The following is a 23,366-nucleotide window of genomic DNA, read 5'->3' as shown; positions in this document are numbered from 1 at the left end:
AGGTACATAATAACCAGGATACTTTGTAGCAGTTTAAAAATCTTAACCTAGGAGTTATAAATAATAGGATAAATTAAAGTCTTCAATGAATCCCCTCTGTACTTGTGTCTGTAGTAACCAGATCCAATAACTCTCATGTTGTAATTGTTTTTGTTTTACACTTTGTCCACCATTAACCATTACCTTTTCTAAAATTTGCCAACTTAATTGTGATATTTTATGTTGATTTTTCAAAAAAATGTTTGGCCAATGTGGTCTCAAATTTCTTAGGTTTGCTAGATTTATTTTTTTCCTCCACTATAGGTTGAAAATTACGTATCATGGATTTATGTTCATTTAGACGTGTTTTGATTGGTCTGCTTGTTTGGCCAATGTAGGCTAATCTGCATGTAGCCTACACCCATTAAAGTCTATGGGCGTGAATCTTTTTATTTTGACTCACAACGTCATACAAGTCTATGGGTGTCATTTTTTCAGCGAAACAAGGTGAAAAAATTCGCCCATCCCTAGTTGTGATGAGTTCACTCATCACTGAGGGCTAAAACTGTGTATTGGCAATCATTCCCTTTATATTGGTGTGCAAATAATGGCTTTTTTATGCTTTATAGTGTTCTAGAATGTAGGTTAGACTGAGCTCTGGGATATGGATGCTTCTAGCTGCAGGTCAGTGGTTGATGATTTCTTTCTTTGATTTTTATAATGGCATGTATTGCTGTCTGTTAAAATTGACTCCTAGCAGGAAAATATGGTTGCCCTCTTTTTAAGGACCAAGCACAGAATGCTGAAAACTACATTCAACAGCATTCTAACCTTTTTGAAATTTGAACTGCTAAAAATTTGGATCCATTGTTTACAATAGGTAAACTCTTGCATTATGGTACAATGATTTTATATATTGGCTTGTAATAATTGGAATAAGTGCACTGTAGTAAGACATACTGTAGCAGTCACTTACCAATTTGCTTACAAACTAATGAAACCAAAACGTCTTAAAAGTTGCTGTGAGTTACTGCACACGTGTATTTTTGCTTCAATGTGAACAAATGTGGGAAAAATCCTTTGCATAGAATGGAAAAGTAAAACAAGTCTTTTTTTCAGTCTACAAAAGGAGAATTGCAAAAAAAAGAAATGAATGAAAGCATCATATTTAAGTCCCTGTGTTTTGTGCACTGATCCAGCACTGTCTCTCTGAAGGTTCAGAGTACTTTATTATTAGTGGGTAAAACAAGTTAAACACTGGCTAGAGAGACATTAGCATTGAATTGAAGCACTTGCAAATGAAGGCCTCAGATGTCTGCTGCAGAACACACACATATACTAACTCTCTCAAGTCCTTGGGCAAAGCATTGTTCCGGCCCTGACAGGCCAGGATAAATATTTCATGAAGGCAGACTGGAAGAGCTTTTAAAAATTTAAAAACCACAAGGCAGCCAAACAAGCTCATATACCAGATTTTTTTTCCTGCCAACAGATTGACAAACAAATCATTTAAGGAGAGAGAGTAAAGAACCACAGGCAGGAACAAATACGCTACCAGTGATAACTGAGGGGAATGATGCTTATTCTGAAGCAACCAGATACCGAGCTCAGTTAATTCTGCTTTTTCTTTCATGAACAGGATGCAAGCATATATACAGTATTAAATGTGAAATCTTTTGTAACTAGTTATAAGACAAGAAAAGGGTTAATCACTGGGGGTGCCACTTTATGTACCCTCTGCGATTATAATCTCTAACCTCAGACCCCAATGCAAAAATGCATTGACCTGGGGTACTACCATATTGACCATACATGTGCCGTAGAGTAAAACTTTAATCTCCATATACCAATTTTACTTTATTGTGCAGGTGCACCTCATAGGCAGTGTCAATGAACAAGAGACAAGATGGAAGAGACAATAGGAGCACTGCCTGGGGTCTGAAGTTAAAGATTGTCAAAATTTTGACAATTTGGCACTCCCTAATAATTCTTCCAATTTATTAAAAAAATTCTCAGTCCTCTGATATGGGCAGGAGCGCAAGACAGGGTCGGACTGGGCTGGCGGTACACTGGGAAAAGCCCTTCCACCCAGATCCGCACCCTTATGGTGACCCTAGGTGCGGCTCACTGATTTCCCCCATCGGCCCCCAATCCAGGACACTGCATATATGGAGATCAGTCCTGCTGGTCAACCCCACCCAATGCTGGCAGGTGCATGCTAGTCCTTTCCAAACCAAACTAAATAGGTGGCGTGATAAAATGCCTTAACATCAAATAAGCATTAAAGTATAAATACATTTATTTAATATACATTCCCGAATGAGGGGATCACCATATTAAAACAAGTGACTCCCCTTTAAAATGCAAAATTTCTCTGACCAGCTAGCAACACAAGACAATAAATAAAATAAAACAAAGTTAACTGCTACTGACTGAATATCTTATAAAAGTTCACCACAAGTATAAAAATGTATGAATTAGTCACACCATAGTGTCCTGTAAAAGAGAAAAATAAAAATTATACCCTGCACAGGTTTATGCATGAAGTCAGTCCATCAACTTGAAGCAAGAAGCAGTGACTCAGGAGTAACGTCAATTTCTAAATAATAGTAGAGTTCTGGAAGATGTTCTCCAGGTACCCTGTAAGTCTGTAATGGTAGGTGAGACAAGAAAGAAAGGCAGATAATAGGGTTAAGGTATTAGAAGTGCCAGTGGTAACCTCTTTTGGGGTCCCCTCTAAACCACCTCCTTGCACTAATCCTATACATTAACCTGTCAATCCCTGCCTAGGGCAGATGGTTAGTTAGGGGACAGAACAGCAGCTGCCACATACCTCCCCCCACTCAAAATGACTACAGCACTGCTATATGGGGAAGGGAGCAGAAGGAACTTTGGCCACAAATGTTAACTGTGGGACAGGGTGCAATGTGCAAAAAAACATGCACATGCACCACTCTTTTGTGCTATGTATCTTGCCCTGTTGTCAGTAAATGACTGATGTGTGCGCACAAAAGGAAAGTTATTTTCTAACATTTTACACTATAAACCTTATAATCAGCAGTGTAAGCAAAGACAAGCAAATGACACACTGGGAAAGCCTGATATGCACTTAAGGAATTTATAACACATTCTAATTACATCTGCTGCGGCTTTAATTAAACAATAGCAAAGGGGAAATCATTTTACGCTGATTTGGTACTTTTCTTTTTTTCTACCATTCAGTTTTAAAATATCTTTGATCAAATTTGTGATTAATGTAATTTTTTTTAACTATGGGACAGCACATTTTACTTACACGGATGGAGCAAACTCTATTTAGACATTTGGCTATTATGGAATCATGTTAGCATTTAAAAAAAAGGGTCTTTAATGAATACAACCACAAGGGCAGTCTGCTAAAATGGACACACATACTTCCATCACTATAGTTGCGCTTGTGTGTGTGTCACATATACACACTACAGCAAAAAAGGAAAGCTGTGTTACCACTCATATTTTTCAACTATTAGACGGGGTGCATTAAGGCTGTGACCACAAAATGCATGCAGACAAGTACAAGAGGTGCACCTTGATAAAGGTCCTAATGTGGGTCAAAACTTTGGATACACAAGTTTGAAAAATAAATAATGATGGTTCACTGACTTTGGAGTGAGGGTCATTTTGAACTTACAACAATGCTTTGACCCAGCACCCTCATCAATATAAGCAATAAAAAAATGGCAAACGTTTAATCCCAGTCCTAGCATTTTATGCCACAGTGGACCCTGCAATATATGTGCTGTCACAATTTTATAACAGTATTGCAGGCCTTCAGATATATATATATATATATATATATATATGCATAGACTTGGGCACACACTATAGTGCCAATTACCTGGGTGCTGAACAGGATAGTTGTATATTCATTCGAAAATGCTGACGCACACCAGGATTTTTCTTCAAAAATGCTTATTTTATTGATCGACGTTTCGATCCCCAGAGGGATCTTTATCAAGATAACAACACACTGAACTGTGAAACATTATAAAGACTCACCCACATGTGACCCAACACCAAAGCACCTCCCACAAATTCAATTGAGTGGGTTAACCCTTTGTGAGCCATATGAGGCAATTGGTTAATTGTGTAGGGTGATCTGGAAGACAAAGTGCATAGTGCCATAAGTTAAATATTGTTATTATATACATAAGAAAGTGTATTCAAAATTTAAAAAAAATTGTTAAAACACTATATAAAATCAATGTGACTAAAAATCCTGTTTGCTTATTAAACAATTTATGGTTACATACATCCTATTAATAAATATATTATAAATAATGGCAATTACGGTTAAATAATTCACCTTATTAGGTGCCAATCCGGCCCAATATTATCGTCACATATAGAGGATTACAAAAATGAATTATATGAACAATATTCATTTAAGCCACTAGGGGCTGTTGTATTTAATGTCTTAATCCAGAAGACCTCCCTTTGTGACAGCAAGCGGTTCCAATCACCTCCCCTATTAGGTTCTGGTACCATATCTATACCCATAAATCTGAATGTAGGTAATCTATGCCCCATTTTCAGATAATGTTGTGGTAGGGGTAGATCTGATTTTCCCGTCTCAAATGCCCGTTTAATTGAAGATCTATGATTTCCCATCCGTTCACGGAGCGTATTCTGTGTCTTACCCACATATGATAAACCACATGGGCATGTTATCATATAGATAACATGTGTTGAAGTACATGTGATGCGGTGTTTAATCAAAATTTCCTTGCCAGTATGGGGGTGTCTAAACGATATACCTGCTGTCATCGACCTACATGTAGTACAACCAGCACATTTATAGCAACCCTTTTTCAATTTACTTATGACACTACTGTTTCCTGCGTAACACTTGATGGGATCAGATTGCATCAAAAGGTCTCTTAGATTTTTGCCCCGTTTATAGCCCCATATAGGTTTTTTTGCCACATTTTGTGCTAATTTTTTATCGCTTTGCAGGACCGGCCAGCTATATATATATTTTTTTTTTATTAAACCTTTTTTATATTACAATTTAACCCTGTACCCACAAAGGAATGCAGACCAGTTTGAGTGTGGGCACCAGGTATAAAGTATGTGTGTATATATATATATATATATATATATATATATATATGGGTAATTTTTAGCATAGGCCCCCTAAAAGATAATAATGTGGCCACCGAATTTCAGGCCCAGTGACCTCAGAATTTAATGATGGTCAAAGTGACAAAAATAATTCTTTTGTGAACCTTAATACTAAGGTAATGAAATGAACACTGGATAAACATTTGGACATTGCACAAAAATGTTTCTTATTTTTACATTTGTTAATTTTCTTTTGTCCTTTCAATTCTTTGCTTCAAATTTGGCATCCAATACTAACTGGCTTTAAACTGACCATATCAGTAATGGGCAATTTTGCTTACTCTCCCAACTTTTTCTCTTCTGAACCAACATATTCTTCCAGCAGATCTACTTGAGTATTGGACATTTTATTTGTGGCAAGCAACTCTTTTCAACAGCCCCTGGATGGTATAAATAAAAGAATACAAATTGATGGATTGCATCCTAAAGGCTCTCAAGCACCTTAACAGAAGGTTTGCTGAACCATTACAGTTGATATGCCAGAATAAGGCTTTTTTTTCTTGAAATACACAGCCAAGCTACTCAATATGAACAGCAGTTAAAAATGTACTTTTCAAATTGTATTTGTGTTTATCTTCTATCTCATTCAGTATGAAATACTATTTATATTATATGAGCATTGCTGTAAACACCTTCCTCAACAAACCTATTTGGACTCAATTACCTTGACTGTCCATTTTCATTTACCTACTGATGAAGGGACCCTGTAACCTAGACTAATCTAACCTAATTATATATAAGCCCTGTCACCATATCCAATCCCACCTTATGTTAAAGTTCTTTGAAATATTATACCCTTGCAAGGCAACAGATAAATGGAGGTACTTAGTGATCCAGGGACCATCAGCTTTACCAACAAATCATGCATGTGACTCTAAGGGGGTTATTTACTAAACTCCGGTCTGGCTTTTTGGGACAAAACTCAAATTATACAGATTTTTTTTTTTAAACTCAAATTTTTGGAAATTTATTAAAGCCTGATGCAGCAGAAACCCTGATGCAGCAAAAATCCCAAATCCAAAAATCCCCCATCTCAGACCTGCCGAAGTTGTGTATAAGTCAATGGCAGAGGTCCCGCACATGTGCAAAAAGTCCCTATGATGTCACTGAATGCTTACTGTACTAGCGCTATTGGAATTTAAAGAAAACCTTAAAAAAGTCCCGGTACAGCCGTGCAGGAATTAATACCTCTTAGTTTAGAAAACCTATTGGATATGGGCAAAGGGCTAAAGGGCTTCACTGCTCTCAGCCTGCATATTTTTTCAGGCTGAGAGAAGTGGAATTGGTCTGTGTCCCTGCTCACCTGATTTAAATCTGATCTGCCTGCATGACCACACGTGCAGCAGAGGTCAGCAATGGGCCGTCATGAGTAAGAGAGTTTAGTGTGACCCATGTTCACCTGTTTTAGCCAAGATAAGGTTATGCTAACAACAGATAATAGTTTGTATTCAAAATTGAAGAATTGCAGAACATACTATAATATTATTAACATAGCACAGAAAAAATAGAAATCATAGACTATACGTCATAATACTGTACATGTTTCTTTCCAGGTGAATTGCCTTTTAAATGTATATTTGAGTTTGTTTTTGGGAGGATTTAAAAATATCTAGCTCCTTTTAGTGCCCTTTTTAAAAACTGTCACAATGCTGTTTTATTCTGCAGCCCCTGTCTAAACTCCAGTAGATAATCAGAATGTACAATCCATTTATCCTTGATTCACAGTCCAAATATCTCTTGCTAAGAACTTGACATTCCGCCTTCAACTTCTCTCCATTCAAGCCCATTGGCCTCTTGGAGGGGAAACAACATAGATAAATAAAAGTACATTTCTTGTTGGAGAACCTTGTCAAATATGCCATCTAGTATATTCAGTCTATAATCTATACCTATCTGTTTGTTGGCAACCTTCTACTGCTGATTTGTTGTTTTTTTATTGTCCATAAAAGATTCTAGATAAACCGCATAGCTTCCTGATGTCCTAGATTTCTACTTGTCGGCCATCAGCCAACAGAGCTTACAGGAAGAATGCATTTTGCTCAAACTCTTCACATTAATAGCCGTGGTTTTGAAAAGCATGCTGCTCTGTCCAAGCACTTGTGTATAAAGGGCTCTAAAGATTCACAAAGAGATGTTCCTGTTGTAAAAATATAAGAAGGAAAGGAAGGAGAAAAAAAGCAGCAATTCTTAAAACAAGAACATTGTCTCAAAATAAGGATAGCTTACCGATTAATGATAAAATGCCATTATTTATGTAATTCCTGTTTAGCAGTTTTACTATACAATACATTTTTTAAATATTTTTCAAATTAACATGAATTAGCATGAATACACTCAATAAAAATAACAAAGAGGCTTATGAAAGTACATATAATGGCAGCATCTAATTTTCAGTCTAAAACCTTTAGAGGGATATTGTGCTAAATTATCATTAAGGCCCATTCTTTTAAAGTGTCAAAGAGTTAATACTTTAATGCAATTTCTATTAATGTAAAAACTGAGTATTTCTAAAAATTAAAAAAAAAATCCATTAAAATTTTAGGGATAATGAAATACATGTCAATGCAGTACTAAAACAATAAAATAGTAAAATGTTAACGAAATCCTATTATTTCCATAGCAATGAAGTAGGGACAGAATTGCATTTCTCCTTGACCCATTTTCATTCATATTTTCATAGATAAGAAATAACTTTTTTTTTATAAATACAGGAAATAGTGGGAACTGAATAAGATATGTAGACATTTATTATTTTAGTATTACATAATTTCCATACAAATATGATTTTTCTAAACACAAGGGCAAAAGTAAATCACAATCATAATTTGATGCAACTCAATAGATAGGTTCTACATTGAATTTTTCCATATGAATATGATATATTATTTACTATTAAGTTGCATTGCATTAAGTGCAAGAGTGCAAACTTGTGCCAGTCTTTTATGTACTCTGTATGTTGCTCATGGCTTCTTTAATAAGAGCTCTAGGCTTAAAACAAGACTCGTTCTCATAGCAGGATCAGTGAATTGAATGTTTGTTATCATTTAAGGCACTGCTGACTTGAGATGCTTGTTACAAAGTTTAGCAAAAGCAAACAAGACAAGTAAAATCATAAAAAGTAGGAAAACAAATCCCTTATGGTATTAAACACAAGGCACCATTTAAGTCATGTGGCAGATAAAAATAGAATACAAAACTGTGATAAAAGCATCCCATTAAAAATCTTATACAATCTCTAGATAAGGATCCTCATCATGGTGGAAGGCAACATTGTGAGGCACATTTATTACGGTTCAAATTTCAAAATGTGAGTTTTTTAAAACTCTATTAAATTCGATTTTACTTGAAATTCGAATGGGGGGTTATTTATGAAAAAAAAATCGAATATCTAAAACTCAGATAATTATTCCCAACCTGAAAACTCAAATTGAATTTGATTCGATTTCGACTTAACTCAAATCGAGTTTTTTCTCTGAAAAAAACTTGAATGTCAGGATGGCTACTATCAGCATAAAAATGGTACTGGACCTCTCCCATTGACTTTTACATGAACTAGCCAGGTTTAAGGTGGGGAAAAGTCAAATTTGAGTTGGGGCCAGAGTATGATAGATCTAGAAATATGAATTAAAACTTGAATCAAGTTTGTATAATTCACAATTCGAATTTGAGAGTTTTGACCATAAAAAAAATCTAAAATTCAAATTTTCAAATCAACCCTTAATAAATCTGCCCCTGTAATTTACGGAAAAACAGCTGTGCCATGGATAAGGTACTGTGCTTGATAAATTGCCTGCTGGACTTGGATTTAACATTGTTAAAAGCCTGTTGACCTGTGGAATTTGTTGCAAAATGGTCTTCCAACTGGCGGTATTTGACCAGCCAGTATTACTAATATACGAACAGTGTTGTTGCCAGTAAATCTGTGATTACCTATCTTCTCCTCCCCTCACTGTTAAATCCTCCCTTTAAAACTCTTCCTATCGTCTCCGAAGGTGTTAGTTTTCCCAACCCGGCCATTCTCCTGCTCCCCATGTCATCAACTTGTCCATTATCCTATGACAATGCAGACCCGCCCATTCCTTACCCCATGATGTCACTGATCACCGCCTCCCTGCCAAAGGCTGGAAAAAGTTTTGCTGAAAGGTGGTAACCCTATATGAATCATTTAAAGGTTGCTTAAATACCAGTGGAAATTAAGTTTACAGAAGAATCACTGTACGATCACCTGAAGGATAGTAGAAGTATACACATTTCACAAATTAGGTTTTGTACCTGAAAGGAAAGCACAATCACAGTTATTATCAGCAAAGCAGTATAAAAGAAAAGGGTCAGATCTGTAAACAAGTAAAGTTGGAATCTACATAGCTGAAATTTCTGAAAGCTTAGAGTACTTTATTGCCCTGGCCATAAGGTTCAGGTTAAAACATAATTTAACATGAAAGATTAATGTTACAATACCCTGCTTCTAGATCTTTGACCTTCAGACCGACTTCTCCCATGAATTAGAAATGTTTTTCATACTACAATATTGAAAATAAATATCCGAAGAGCTGGATGTCTCTGCATCTGTTTCATTTTCTTCAAGCTCTTCATGGTGTTTGATAAGATGAAAGTAAAATAATTCCCTGAGTTCCTCATAGAAACATTTTCTAACTGCTTTTGCATAATTCAGCAATATGTATCCATGGTGATGTACAGTGTACAGAGAAGCTTCCATACATGTAGACTTCTTTTGTTTGAGTCCAAGCAATTTTGAGTTGTTGTAATACAGTATTTGACTTGTACTGGCAATTCTTACTAAAGAGGCCAATGTTCCAATTTCAGAAATGGTGAGGAAATTTCAAGACGAGAGGAAATTGATAAACTTCTGTGAATATGGGTAAGCTCAAAAGACGTGTCATCTACTACTTGAAAATGGAGATCAGCCACTTTTGTCCTAGAAATGTTTTACCTTAAGTAATCAGAAGTTTGCATATTCGCTATCCAGCAAATCTTTTGAACAAACTGCACAACATTAGTCTGTTTGGAAGCAAATTTTGTTTAAAAAAATCATTACGGTAATGTAAGAACCAAGACTCTAAAAACATAAGACTATTGGGAAACAACTTCTTTTGATGTTAATTTAATTAACCAATCATCCAAGTAATGTATAATAATCTTCATTTAAGTGTGAATCTGAATAATTTACAGTAGATTAAGAAAATTCAGAAGGTGTGCTGACCCAAAGTGCTGACCTACAATAAAAAGAAATTTAAAAAAACTCATGTAAAGTCCACAATAGGAATTGGACCTGCTTTACAATTATTGAGGAATGAGGATATCTTGTAATAAATTATTTTATAATGAAAGCACATTGAAGGTTACGCTGTTATTATTGTGATAGTTTTAGCTTTTCTTTTTCTCTAAGAATAACATCTTAACTTATATAAATTTGAAAAAAAGACTACTAGCATTATTGCTAGTGCCACCTTTTGCTCTTAAAAATGTGCTAAGCGTAAGCCACAAGAACACATAGAAAAACACATAGAAATCATAATTTTTTCCTAAAATGCCAGTGTAATAGCTGGTGTTTGCAAAATAGCTACTTGCTTGTGACTTTTCAATGCAAATACTAGACAACATAACGTAACATTGCTTGGTGTTACCAAGCAATTCACGGTAACCCTTTTAAAATACAAATAACAAAAGTGGTATAAAGGTTATACCTTAACTAAGATGATTACCTGAAAAAGGAACAAAAACATTTTGAAACCATGCTATGATTATTTTAGACAATCAAAGTATCACCTTTATACCACTTTAGTTATTTTTTATTTTAAAAGGGTTACCTTGTAACATTTTGACTGGCTAACTATTTTTGTTAGCCAGGTGGGACTTTGTTGATGGTTTCAACTAGAATGTGCTATGGAACTGCTCAATCTTCTTCGTAGATGAGTTTCAATAATAATTACATCGTTTGTTACTGGGATCTCATCTGTACCTGCCCTAGCCATGGTTTAAAAGATAAGTACTTCCAAATTTTAGTTTTCTGGTACCATGACAGTGGAGCAGGGGCCATATCTGATGGGACTATTTTTGGATAGCCAGAGCTCTACAAACTATAAAATTAGTAGTTATTTTTTTGCTTCCACAGAATCTATCAACCAATATGACATTTTCTATTTCATTTTGAATCAGAAGAATACTTGAAATATCAGTGTCTCTTCTATAGCATTGGATTAGGTACAGTGGGCCCACGAGGGCTGCAACGTTCCACCCAGCACTCAAATGCTCAATTTTGCATTGGGCACCACATACTGCCTTCCTTCTCCTAAACCTTGAGGGGTCTGGGTTTCTTCCGGTATACTGCTGGCCCAGTCCTCCCCTGCTCTTCTCTGTTTGCGTTATTCTCCAGTGAGGAATCTGTTCTTTCAAAGATTAGCATAAAAATTGTGGGAAGAGGCTGTAAGCTACAGCAGCATAAAAGAGGGTGAAAAGCAAAATAACAATAGAGAGGGAAGAAAATGTAATTTCCTAAATGAAAGAATGTGACAAATTGAAAAAGTAGAAAAAAATGGTATAGTTTGATAACTGAGTCAAAGGAATAAGCATGGCAGTAGAACAAAAGCAGTTAAAATATTCATATTAAACTTTCAGTTAGAATAGAGACAGGAGGGTATCACTGAGTATAATGCAGATACGAAACTGAAAGATAACATTACTAAATATTTACTGTGGTAATAGGAGCAGCTCTAGTTTATTCACATAGAATTATATATTTAAATACAATGATTTCAGAAATTCAGGATTTTTTCTAGAAGAAGGATACGTTGTTTAGGTTTCCAGTACTCCAACTTCTCTTGCTCCTTGTCATGTGAGAAAAAGATATCTATGACAGTAAAAAGTATCGCATAACAATTATGTGTTCTACAAAAATTATAGATTTTTTCGTCCATGAAATGAGTAAAAAAAAAAACCAGAGATTAAAAACAACGTTTATGGAGGAAATTCATGCATGCAAGGCTGTGTATCTGTTTACATCTACTAGTATGTTGGTGGCATTGGAGTTTTACACTATTATAAACACGTCACAGAGAATCCAGAAGCAACAACAACACCAAAGCTGGATTAACTATTCATAGTGTTTCTAGGACTTTTTTTTAATAACGCCTAGAAATTCTTAGACACAAGTAGTAAAGAACTGGACCAACACAAGTTCATGTAATTCAATTTGTTTGGTTTTCTTGAAGATGTATTAAAATTACTTTGTTTTCCCAGTGGGTGATGCTTATGGAAGGCATGTATGGGCTAAGATATGTAGATATAGATACATTATGCATCCCTTAGATTGATTATGCATGAGTCTATCCCCATGGCACAAAGCCTTATGAATTATATTTCCTTTATAATTTTCATCTTCAAAACCCTTAATCTAGTGTTGATGCCACCCTCTATTAAACCAATTGCCCCAACAAGCCCCAAAGGCACAGAACAAAAGGATAGTGGACTACTGGATTACTTGCAGGAAACCAAGACAAGCAGGAGAAGAGCATACAAAGTTAAACTTTAAGTTAGAATAGAGACAGGACTAGTACATACTACTTGCAGATACAGTATTACACTGCTAGGAAACAAACCAAAGCAACAATACTAACCACTGCACCAAGCCCTAACATGCAACTTACTGTTGAGGAAATAGAAAGAGTGGATAAAAAGTGTTCATAGATAATGTTATCCAGGTATCTGGGTACATTATCTATCAGATGACATACAGCTGTACAGTATTTCTGAATAGTTGGGATTTCTATCTCTAGCTTTTTTTTTATAGAAAATTATAATGTCAGTTGCAGGTAAAACTAAGTCCCTTTGTAAAATGTATAATGAAGCAATAGAATTCTTAATGAATCAGATGAAAATTAAGCGTAGGACTGGCCAGATATGGGATGACTTTGACGTAGTTGGCCAGCTTAAATATATTGCAATATATGGACAAACAATCCCTGTGTTGTTTAAAGGGTAAGGCATTTTTCAGTAGCAGTATGCACAAAATGTCTCTGTTTTAAATTTATTGATAATATGTTGAGTGCAGAAGACTCTTGTTTTTGTCTATATATATATATATATATATATATATATATATATATATATATATATATATATATATATATATATATATATATATATATATATATATATATATATATATATATATATATATATATATAATAAAGTGTCCCACGCACGCAAATTGAATACAATAAAATGTGACTTTATTCATCAGAACAAGTTGGAGTGCGGTTCTTTGTGGAATTCTATGATAACAAATTTTGATCCAGCACCCACCATCAAACTAACAGATCTGGATCAGAGTGCGGCTGCCTATGCTGAATTATATATATATATATATGTGTTGTGGGAGCTACAACAAGGAGCTGACCACGGCTCCTGTATAAACTATAACAAACAAGGGAAAGTTGTGCTCACTACTAATTTTTAAAAACCATTAGGCGGGGATGTAATAAAGGCTTTATGAGGTCTATATGTATTTTGTGGTCACAGCCTCATTACACCCCGGCCTAATGGTTTTTAAAAATTTGTGGTAAGATAAGTGGTTGAAATCAGTCAAATGATCTTTCAAAAATAAAAACCTGTTGTAATGAGAGAAGTTTTGTTGAGTCTTTTCTATATTAAATGGTGGCTCAGAGTAATACTTTCATAAAAGTTTTCTACAAAACTGTAGAAAACTGTTGCACTCTAAATATTCAATTATGGTTATAATACAGTTTTGTAGAAAGAACTGTTGAACTCTAAGGGAGTTATTTACTAAACCTCAAATTCATCTGGTCTATAATTTTGGGGCAAAAACTCAAATTTTTCAAGATGTATTACCCTGATGCTGCAAAAAGCCCGAATCTGAAAAGCTGCCATCTCAGACCTGTCGATGTCCTGTATAAGTCAATGAGAGAGGCAACTATCCAAATTTGAAAATATCGTGGTCGACGTTGGGTTTAGCCCAACAATCCAACCTTTTCGGGGTTTTTGGGCAAAAAATTTAGTGATTTAGGAAAAAAGCCCCCAAAATTTGTACAAATTGGGTTTTTGCTCAATTTTATTGGGTTTTTCACAACCTGATTAAATCAAGTTTTTTTTAGTAATAAATAAGCTACAGTAAAATCTGGCATGGAAGTCTGGCTTTTTTTATTAATATTATGAGATAAATTCAGATTTTAGTATATGACACCCTAAATATTATATAATGTTTTATGACTTTGTGTTTATGAAATTCTTTGTTATGAGAGTTATGGTCAAAATATGTACTTTACTTGAATACTAATAGCATTGATAAGATAAGCTCTTGAGGTTTTCCTTTGGGAACCTGGCCAGTTTCTGATGAGCGCAATTAAAAGAGAGACATTTTGTTGAAGTGGATCCCAAGCGGTTTTGATAATTATTTGAGCTCATTGTTTATTAGAGCATATAAAATTGGAGGGTCCCATTTTGCTGGTTGAGATTTTTCCTATGGAGCAAATGCACGTGCTGCCCAGGATCCTTGGTTTCCAGTTTGAGACCACTCTGCCGGCAGTTTTGGGATTTCCCAGTTGTTTGGTGCAGATGATGCCTGTTTCGTTGACTCAAACGGTGATATATTCTTAATTAACTTAATTTGTGATAAAGTTTTGCTAAGCATACTAGGTGTGGTTTGTAAATTAGAGAGATTCTTACTGGTTTAAACACCATTCCAAAGATCACAATTATGTACTAAGAGTCTCAATCTGAAGCTGTGCTGCTCAATGGTTTCCACAAAGTGGACCAATTATCATATTGCATGATCATGGGTTAGATTACATGAATTTATGATGTCATCCAAAGAGTGAAAGACATATGAATATCACTATTCCCCATGGTAACCTTTTAAATATATTCTCTGGTTACAAACTTTCCACAGCAGTGACACCGTTTCCACAGGTTATTGTCTGTTTCTTGGAAAGTATAAATGTAAAATTCCTATGCAAATTTAAAATTCATGAATAACACATGAATAAAGCACATTAATGAAAGCAGCTGTCGATTTGTGCCAGTATCGGTACACAGCAGGCAAGTTGCAATTGACAGTATTAAGCAAGTGCCCACAATTACACTGGAATTGTGGTAAAAAAAGCCAAATTGTGGATGAAAACATGGCAATTTGCATATGAATATTATATTTGCAAATTGCACAGTGCTCATAAATGAGCCTTTCCTTGCATGTATTTTCAATCAGATGCCTGAAGCAAATCCTTTTAAAAATAGCAAATTCCTTTCATTAAAAATACTTGGTCAGAAAGCTGTGTCTGATAATGTAAAAATGACCACTGACAATTAAGAACAATTACAAACCAAATCAACATTATCCGGATAAGTGGTCTGTCTGTAATTTGGATCACCATACTTTAAGGCCACTAAAGAATCATTTATCCATTAAATAAACCCAATAGGATTGTTTTGCCTCCAATAAGGATTAATTCTATACCAGCTGGAATCATGCACAAGGTACTGTTTTATTAATACATAGAAAAAGGACATCATTATTAAAATTGTAATTATTTGTTTTAAATGGGAGATTGCCTTCCCATAATTCAGAGCTTTCTGAATTATGGGTTTCTGGATAATGGATCCCATAACTGTATTAGTAGTTTTACATACATGGCAATTAAGTTTGCACCCATGTAGTCCAATTAAATTGCAATGGACGGATAATCAAGTCAACACTGGACTTGATGTAATCCCCTATTTTTTTTCACATACATTCAGCCAATTATTGTACTTTTCTCACAATGTAATGCAGTCGATTGATCTATATAGCATAGGTGGTGCCTGAAATTTAGTAAGACCCACCATCAATAAAAGGAATTCAAAATAACCATGCACATATACATTATCATAATCTACATACATTATCACACATGATCAAAAATCCCTAGTCATTTTGCACCATAACAAAACCCAAAACATTTATATATACCCAGCACATTTCTGCTGAATAACCAATATGAGTAAAACTTCTAAACACTTGCTACCTTCATGTATTACATAGATAGTCCTCATTACTGGTATTTGGAATTCTGATTTACTTTTAACTAAAGTCACTTTATAGAAGAGCAAAAGAATTTTACAACAAAAGTAATTTTACAGTATATCTGATCTTAACAAAACAATCACATTAAAATTCTACATTCAAACAAAATATCCATACCATGTGGGAAAAACCATTGTCCACAGGACCAGCTTGATCCAAAGTAAACAACATTCTTTGATCATAGGTATGCTCTTGGTTATTGTATTGTAAACATTATGCCTTAATGATCAAAACAACAATAGACACTAGTACGACATATATACTAGGCAAACAAGATAAAAAGGATGAAAATGCTTTTTAAAGCCTATTGGGCTAGTTGATGATGTGTTATTTTGATCATTAAGAAGCCCAGTTTGTTTGCATTATGTAAGTTGCAGAGGTGCTTCACTTTGACAAATAGAAAGTGGCTATGCTGAAAAGAGACAGCTCACAGTGATCATGATTACTGCACATATTTTAAAAGTCTAACTGAATCTCATTATTTACTAAATAATAATCTGCAGTGACTCATAGCCTCCTAAATTGACCTTGCCTTATGTTCCAGGAAATCAGTCAGCTATGATAACAGGCACAACTCCTCATATCTGAAACATCATTTAAAAAATATTAATAGGTTTATTCCAATTTTGAGGAAGTTTTACCATAAGGGTGGTGATACAGGTTTGCCAAAATCATCTCAGTTTAACATGTTTTTAAAAAGAGCTTAGTAATAATTATGGTTTGCTGTGTGAATCTCTTTGTTCAAGCTTTTGTCGTTTTGTAATTAATCAACATGTTTTACAAAATTCAAGGTAAGGTATGTAAAAGGTGAGTTTTGGCAATCTCCTCCAACCCCATTGGCAATCTCCTCCAATCCATGGTTCCTGAAACATGCTAAAATATTAATTGAAAGGTAACATAGTAACATAGTAAGTTAGGTGTAAGTAAGTTAGGTGAATTCCCGCAATTCGCGTCCGGCGAATATATTTGCGAAAATTCGCCGGCAAATCTGAGCCCGTATCCAAAAAACGGACGACGGCATCCAAAAAAAGGTGAATCTCTTTATTTCGTGAATTTTTCGGCGAAGCCAAACGGCCCAAATTCACCCATCACTAGTTAGGTTGAAAAAAGACATATGACCATCAAGTTCAACCTTTTAAGTCAACCTGCCTAACTGCTAGTTGATCAAGAGGAAGGCAAAAAAAACATTTGAAGCCTCTCCAATTTCCCTCAGCAGGGGAAAAAAATTCTTCCTGACTCCAAGATGGCAATCGGACCAGTCAACTTGTACTATCAGCTATATTCCATAACCCTGTATTCCCTTACTTTCTAAAAAGCCGCCCATTACAATCTAATGTATCAGCCAGTACAACTACTCTAGCTCTTACTATAAAAAAAAACCACTATTTTTAACTGGACCATTCTGTTCTCAGGTACACTGAGAACAATATTCTTTACACTATTAGAGGCTCACACAGAAATAGACCTTCCCTACCCCATTTTAGTAAGGAGGAGCATGTCTCTTGAGAAGTTTTATTTTTACCACATTCCACCTATGGAGAAAAAAACCTTACCTGCCCTATTATATATGACATATTTGTCATAATTTAGTAATAGTAATTTAGGCTAAAAAAAGATTCATGCCCATGACTTTCAATCTTACAATCATCTTTTCATCTTGAAACTTGCCTCATTGCTAGTTGATCCAAAAAAAACAGGACAGGAAAACCCCCATCTGAAGCCTCTCCAATTTGCCTGAGAGGGGAAGTTCCAGCATGGTGATTCGATTTTAAACAAAGGGTTAATTTAAGTAACCCTGTATTTTCTCACTTGATAAAAAGCCATCCAACCTTTTCTTGAAGCTATCTATTTCAATGGCTATCTATTTGCCAGCGCAACTGATTATACATTGTCATACATTGTTATCATATCCCTCCTTAAACACCTTTTCTCCAACTTGGCCAGTCTTCTTCATAGATTTTCAATAAACTTAATTTTATTTCAACAATATCCTGTTTGAGCTCTGGAGACCAAAACCACACAGCATATTCTAGATGGGGCCTTACCAGCACTTTGTTAAGTGAAGGAATGACCCTCTCCTTCAGCAAATCTATATCCTTTTTAGGTCCTAGGTCCTTCTCCATAAAGTATTTGCCTAACATAGTTCCATTAAGGGTTTACATTAACCTTAATTGGCTTGTAAATTTTTGTGACAGTTATAAACTGGAACATAATTGCCTACCCCTATGTCAATGAAAAATTAAATAAAAGTGGACCCAATAAAAAACCCTAAGGAACCCCACTAAGTATCCTACTTCATCCAGAGACTGTAACATTGACCAGGGAAGAAACAAAGGGTAAGCAGCAGAGGCAGCTGCCAAGGCAACAGAGGGAAGCAGCACAATTATGATGAAGGAATAGGGGAAACAATTCCAATGGAGGGTTTGGAAAAAAATAACAGGCATGGAAGTGAACAATTCTGAGGGAAGGAATGGAAGAAATAATCAGCATTCACTAGGGAATGGGGGGTTGTTCTACCTAATTAGTGAAAACTTGGCCTCAAATATTTCTTGGCCAAGCTCTGCCATTGACAAACTTTCCAGTAATGTTCCCACTACAGATGTCAAATTTACAGTCCTAAGATAGGCTGAGATAGTAATATCTTTTAAATATTGGAATTACATCAGCCGCAAATATAGCTGCAAAAGAAAGAGATAAGCCGCAAAAAGAAATAAGAAATCACAGTAGCAGGTTAGCAGAATCTTCAGCCGTATCTGACAAGAGAATGATCTGAAATGCCTACAAAGGGATGCGGTGTGTTATACATTTGTAGCATTGACTTCTCCCTGGCCTCTGCAGGTTATTATTAAACTTGGGTTGGGGGTTTATTGTCTACATTTTCTTTAGTTCTATCAATACCACGAGTCACCTGAAGATTTATGGTTTGTGTCCCCCTAACAGCAGGCGCCACTCCCAGTGTCCAATCCCCTTGTACAATGTACAAGGGGATGTAGTAATTTTTTTTTACTGTATTTGTCGTACAAATAAGGTCGTAGGAAAGACTCAATCTAGGCAAGTATAGGATTCTAAGGTCATTTGTGGATTCATTATATTTAAATAATTTCTATGCCCTTTCTCAATTTCCATATTTGTGGTGTGTAACTCTCCATCGATTAACAACAGCAAGTCTAAAACTGGCTGTCTGTATTTTGAGCATCTGCTGTCTGCCTAAAGGTCTTCCTGTCTACATTATTTGTTAATGTCTCTTTCTTCTGCATCATTTTATGTGTTTAACTATATATCTTTCTGCCCTGTAGTCTACGTTTTAATGCTCTGTTCTTTTACCCTCTACACAATGAGCAGTCATATGAATCCAACAGAGGGAGACATTAAACAGCATTTTCAGATTATAGTCAGCCCTCAAGATGTACATTTGTTTAGGCCATTTAAATCTTCATTCTTTTATACATTCTACAACTATTTAAGTGTGTGTTCTTTCTCTGTTGCTTTTCCATTTATTTTTTAATTATGTTTATAACCTATGCTATCATAACCATTCTCTTTGCTTGTATCCACTATATAACTGTTTATTTACACAGGCAGTGGGTTTTGTGTTGTGATCACTGGAGGGGTAATTATCAGAATTGTTTTTTAGAGTTTAGTAACATCAAACACCAAAAATGTTTTGTTAGTTGAATAACACTGTATGCAGACACATGTTTGCTATCTAATTGTGACCTAAATGAGAACTTGTTTCCTAACATGATCAGCACCAACACAACTGAACTTTATTGAATGCAGAAGAGAATAAAACAGTTATCATGTAAAGTTAATGTTGCTCTGAAGGTTAAGGGATGCTGCTACTCATAATTTGATTACACAAAGTTTGGTGTAAAGTAAGAAAATATATGTAAAAACACCCTGCCATCAAAGGGGAAGGGACTATTTCATTTAGCAGTCATTCATGGGTGAGTATCAATTTTTTTTTAATAAATGGAAGAAATAACTCTAACCTAGTGATGGGCAAATATGTGCCGTGAATTTGCGAAATGCATTGAAGTCAATGGGTGTCAAAATAATTTTGACGTGCATCAATTGACGCAAGTGACAATTTTTATACTAGCTACTATTTGGTCCAAATGCATTAAAGTCAATGGGCGTCCGAATAATTTTGACGCACGACAATATTTATGCGCGACATTTTTTTTTTGCCGCTACAGATTTTCCGCTGGCGAATTGTCGCCACTGTATCGAATTAACTCCATCACTAATTGTGCCCCAAAATCCCAATTACACTATGCACTCAGATGGGGCTATAATAAGGTTTTAGGGGGCAATTAAGCTGGATCTCCACAAGAATAGGTTTTACGTGCATCAACCTAAATTTACTTAGATACATAGTTTAGTTGGGTTGAAAAAAGACCAATGTCAATCAAGTTCAACCACTCCAAATAAACCCCAGTGCACATCCTTTATATACACACACTCATACCGACTTATTTATACACTCACATATATAATCTTTATATATACCAATATCTTTACTTATTGTAGATTTTAGTATCACAATAGCCTCAAATATTATTCTTGCCCAAGAACTCATCCAAGCCCCTCTTAAAGGCATTTATAGAATCTGCCATAATTACATCAGTGCATTCCACAACCTCCCTGCCCTCGCCGTGATGAACCACCTAAACTGCTTCAAATTAAAGTTCTGTTCCTGTAGTCTAAAGGGTTGGCCTCTGGTATGTTGATCCTTTTTATGGGAAACAATATGCCCCACTATCTTTCTAAAATGCACTATACTACTATGTTAAACTATAGCAAATCATTTTGTTGTTGAATAAGTCCCTTGTGGTAGTGCAGATTTAAATATGGGCGACAAATCTTTCTTTGTACTATCACCCTAACTGCCTGCTCAAATCTATATCTGCCACCTCTGCTTTCATTGGCTTATAGCAGTGATCCGTAACCAGTGGCTAGTGAGCAACATGTCGCTCACCAACCCCTTTGATATTGCTCCTGGTGGCCTCAAAGGAGGTGTTTATTTTTAAATTCCTGGCTTAGTGGCAAGGTTTGGTTGCATAAAAACCAGGTGTACTGTCCACATAGTGGGTGCCAAATATCTATCACAGCAGTTATTCTGTACCATCCAGTAACCTTTTTTAATGCTTGTGTTGCTCCCCAACTCTTTTTACAGCTGAATGTGGCTCATGGTTAAAATAGTTTGGCAACCCCTGGCTTATAGTGCCAAATTCTTCTGCAACATCTGCAACTCTTGATTCTATGTATAAAAAGGATAATGAAATTGGTATGAATAGATTTAAAATGGCAGCCAGGAAGGTTAAAATCAAGCATTACAAAAATGACAGCTGAATACCACTTGTTAAAATATCTTCCTTGCCCTCTTTACTTAACTGCAGAGAATACAAATGACAAGGAATGCAAAACTGAATTGGTTTGGTTATTATTTTTCTTTATCTCATAAATATCCCTCAGGAATGCAGAAACATTTATGCTGTTGTTCCTGTTTTGAAAACCTTTTCAGTGAATATGAACTGTCGAACCATGAAGAATAACTTGTTAGTTTTCATTACACCTGTAATATTTACATCTTTTGTAGTATTTCCTATCTTCCAAATAAGACCAAAAATGTTATTCTGTTGTTTCTCCGACATGGTAATGTCCCATCCACTGCCTTAATTCATGTCTGATCATCAAAGTTTCATCAAAGCTCTGTCAAATGCATCAAAGTATTGTATTACTCTTGAGGTTTTAAACCTCTATCATATTTTCAGATTTCTTGCTATCTCTCAGTGAATGTTAAGCTTCCTTGGCAGAGTTTGAAATATTTATATGTCACCAAATGCCTATTCTGCTTTGAAAGTTAACCTTGGTTAATCAGATAAATTTAAGTTACTGTTACTTGAATCCAGTATTCCCACAGCAATTGGTATTGTTATTTATATTAAAACTTAAAGCTTTACAATGAGTGGCTGGGTTTTTTTAATCCTGGAATTGCATAAAGAATTTAGATCTTTATATAAATATAGGGTAAATAAATATACCCTGTCACTCACACCTAAATCTTGTTTGTGTGGAGGTTCCCTTGCTGTTTGAAGTGGAACCCAGTCTGCTTATAGGAACTGGTGAGAGCAGCACCCCAGAGATTGTGACTAGCTGAAGGATTGCCTTTAATGAAAAACTAGTTCTGTTGGCAGTGTTCCTTATTTTAAAAAAAAACTTCACAATTCATTATACAGGGAATGCGTCCCTCCTATGGTTTCAGGGCTTTTTTTTCTTCATAGTTTGTGCTGTTGCTTGGCAACCTCTTAACAGCATTTAATTGAAGTACTAAGATAATGCACATTGATTTTTCTATCTGATTTATTTACAATAAATCAAACATTGTTTGAAAAGGTGAAAAACAACATATTTTATTAACCATATTCCCTGAAATCTGCAGAATGTACTAGATTTACTAGGTTTAAGGGACAGTAAAAAAGTTATTTAAGAACAGTGGTGTTAAGTCACAGTAACTACTCCACTTTCATTTTTGTGATGTTTAGTGATGAGCGAATCTGTCCCATTTTGCCCAAAAATTTGCAAAACTGCAGATAAATTTGCGAAACAGTAGAAAATTTGCAAAACTTTTTTGTTGCAAATATTTTGTTGTGCGACAAATGTTTTTCATTCCGCGTTTTTTTTGTAGCAAACTGCATTTTAGTCTATGAATATTTTTTTCGTGGCACCTTGTTTCTGCTTTGGGGCTACCAATAAAAATTGGGAAGACCAATCCACATGCATTTTTTGCTCAGTATACTGCTACACACATGCCCTACTTTTTCAATAGTTGCCGATTTCTTAAAAACATGTCTGTGATTTTTGACAACACCTCTGGTAAACTGGTAATGGTATGTATTACAACATTTTCAACTATGTTGCAGTTTAAGCAAAAAGTACAATCTATAGTTTATATATTACTACTAGCTTACAAACACAGGCACAACTAATAAATCTGACCACCAACAGATAATATCTGGATGCTTTGTATCCCACATTAAAATTAATAAACCATATATTTATGCTCATGTCCTTATATAGGCATTGGGATGGCTCAGATCCCTTTGGTTGATGTGGAAGGAGAGGT

This window comes from Xenopus laevis, chromosome 2L (genome assembly GCF_017654675.1).
Source record: "Xenopus laevis strain J_2021 chromosome 2L, Xenopus_laevis_v10.1, whole genome shotgun sequence".
NCBI lineage: Eukaryota > Metazoa > Chordata > Amphibia > Anura > Pipidae > Xenopus > Xenopus laevis.
This window is presented reverse-complemented; position numbering follows the sequence as displayed.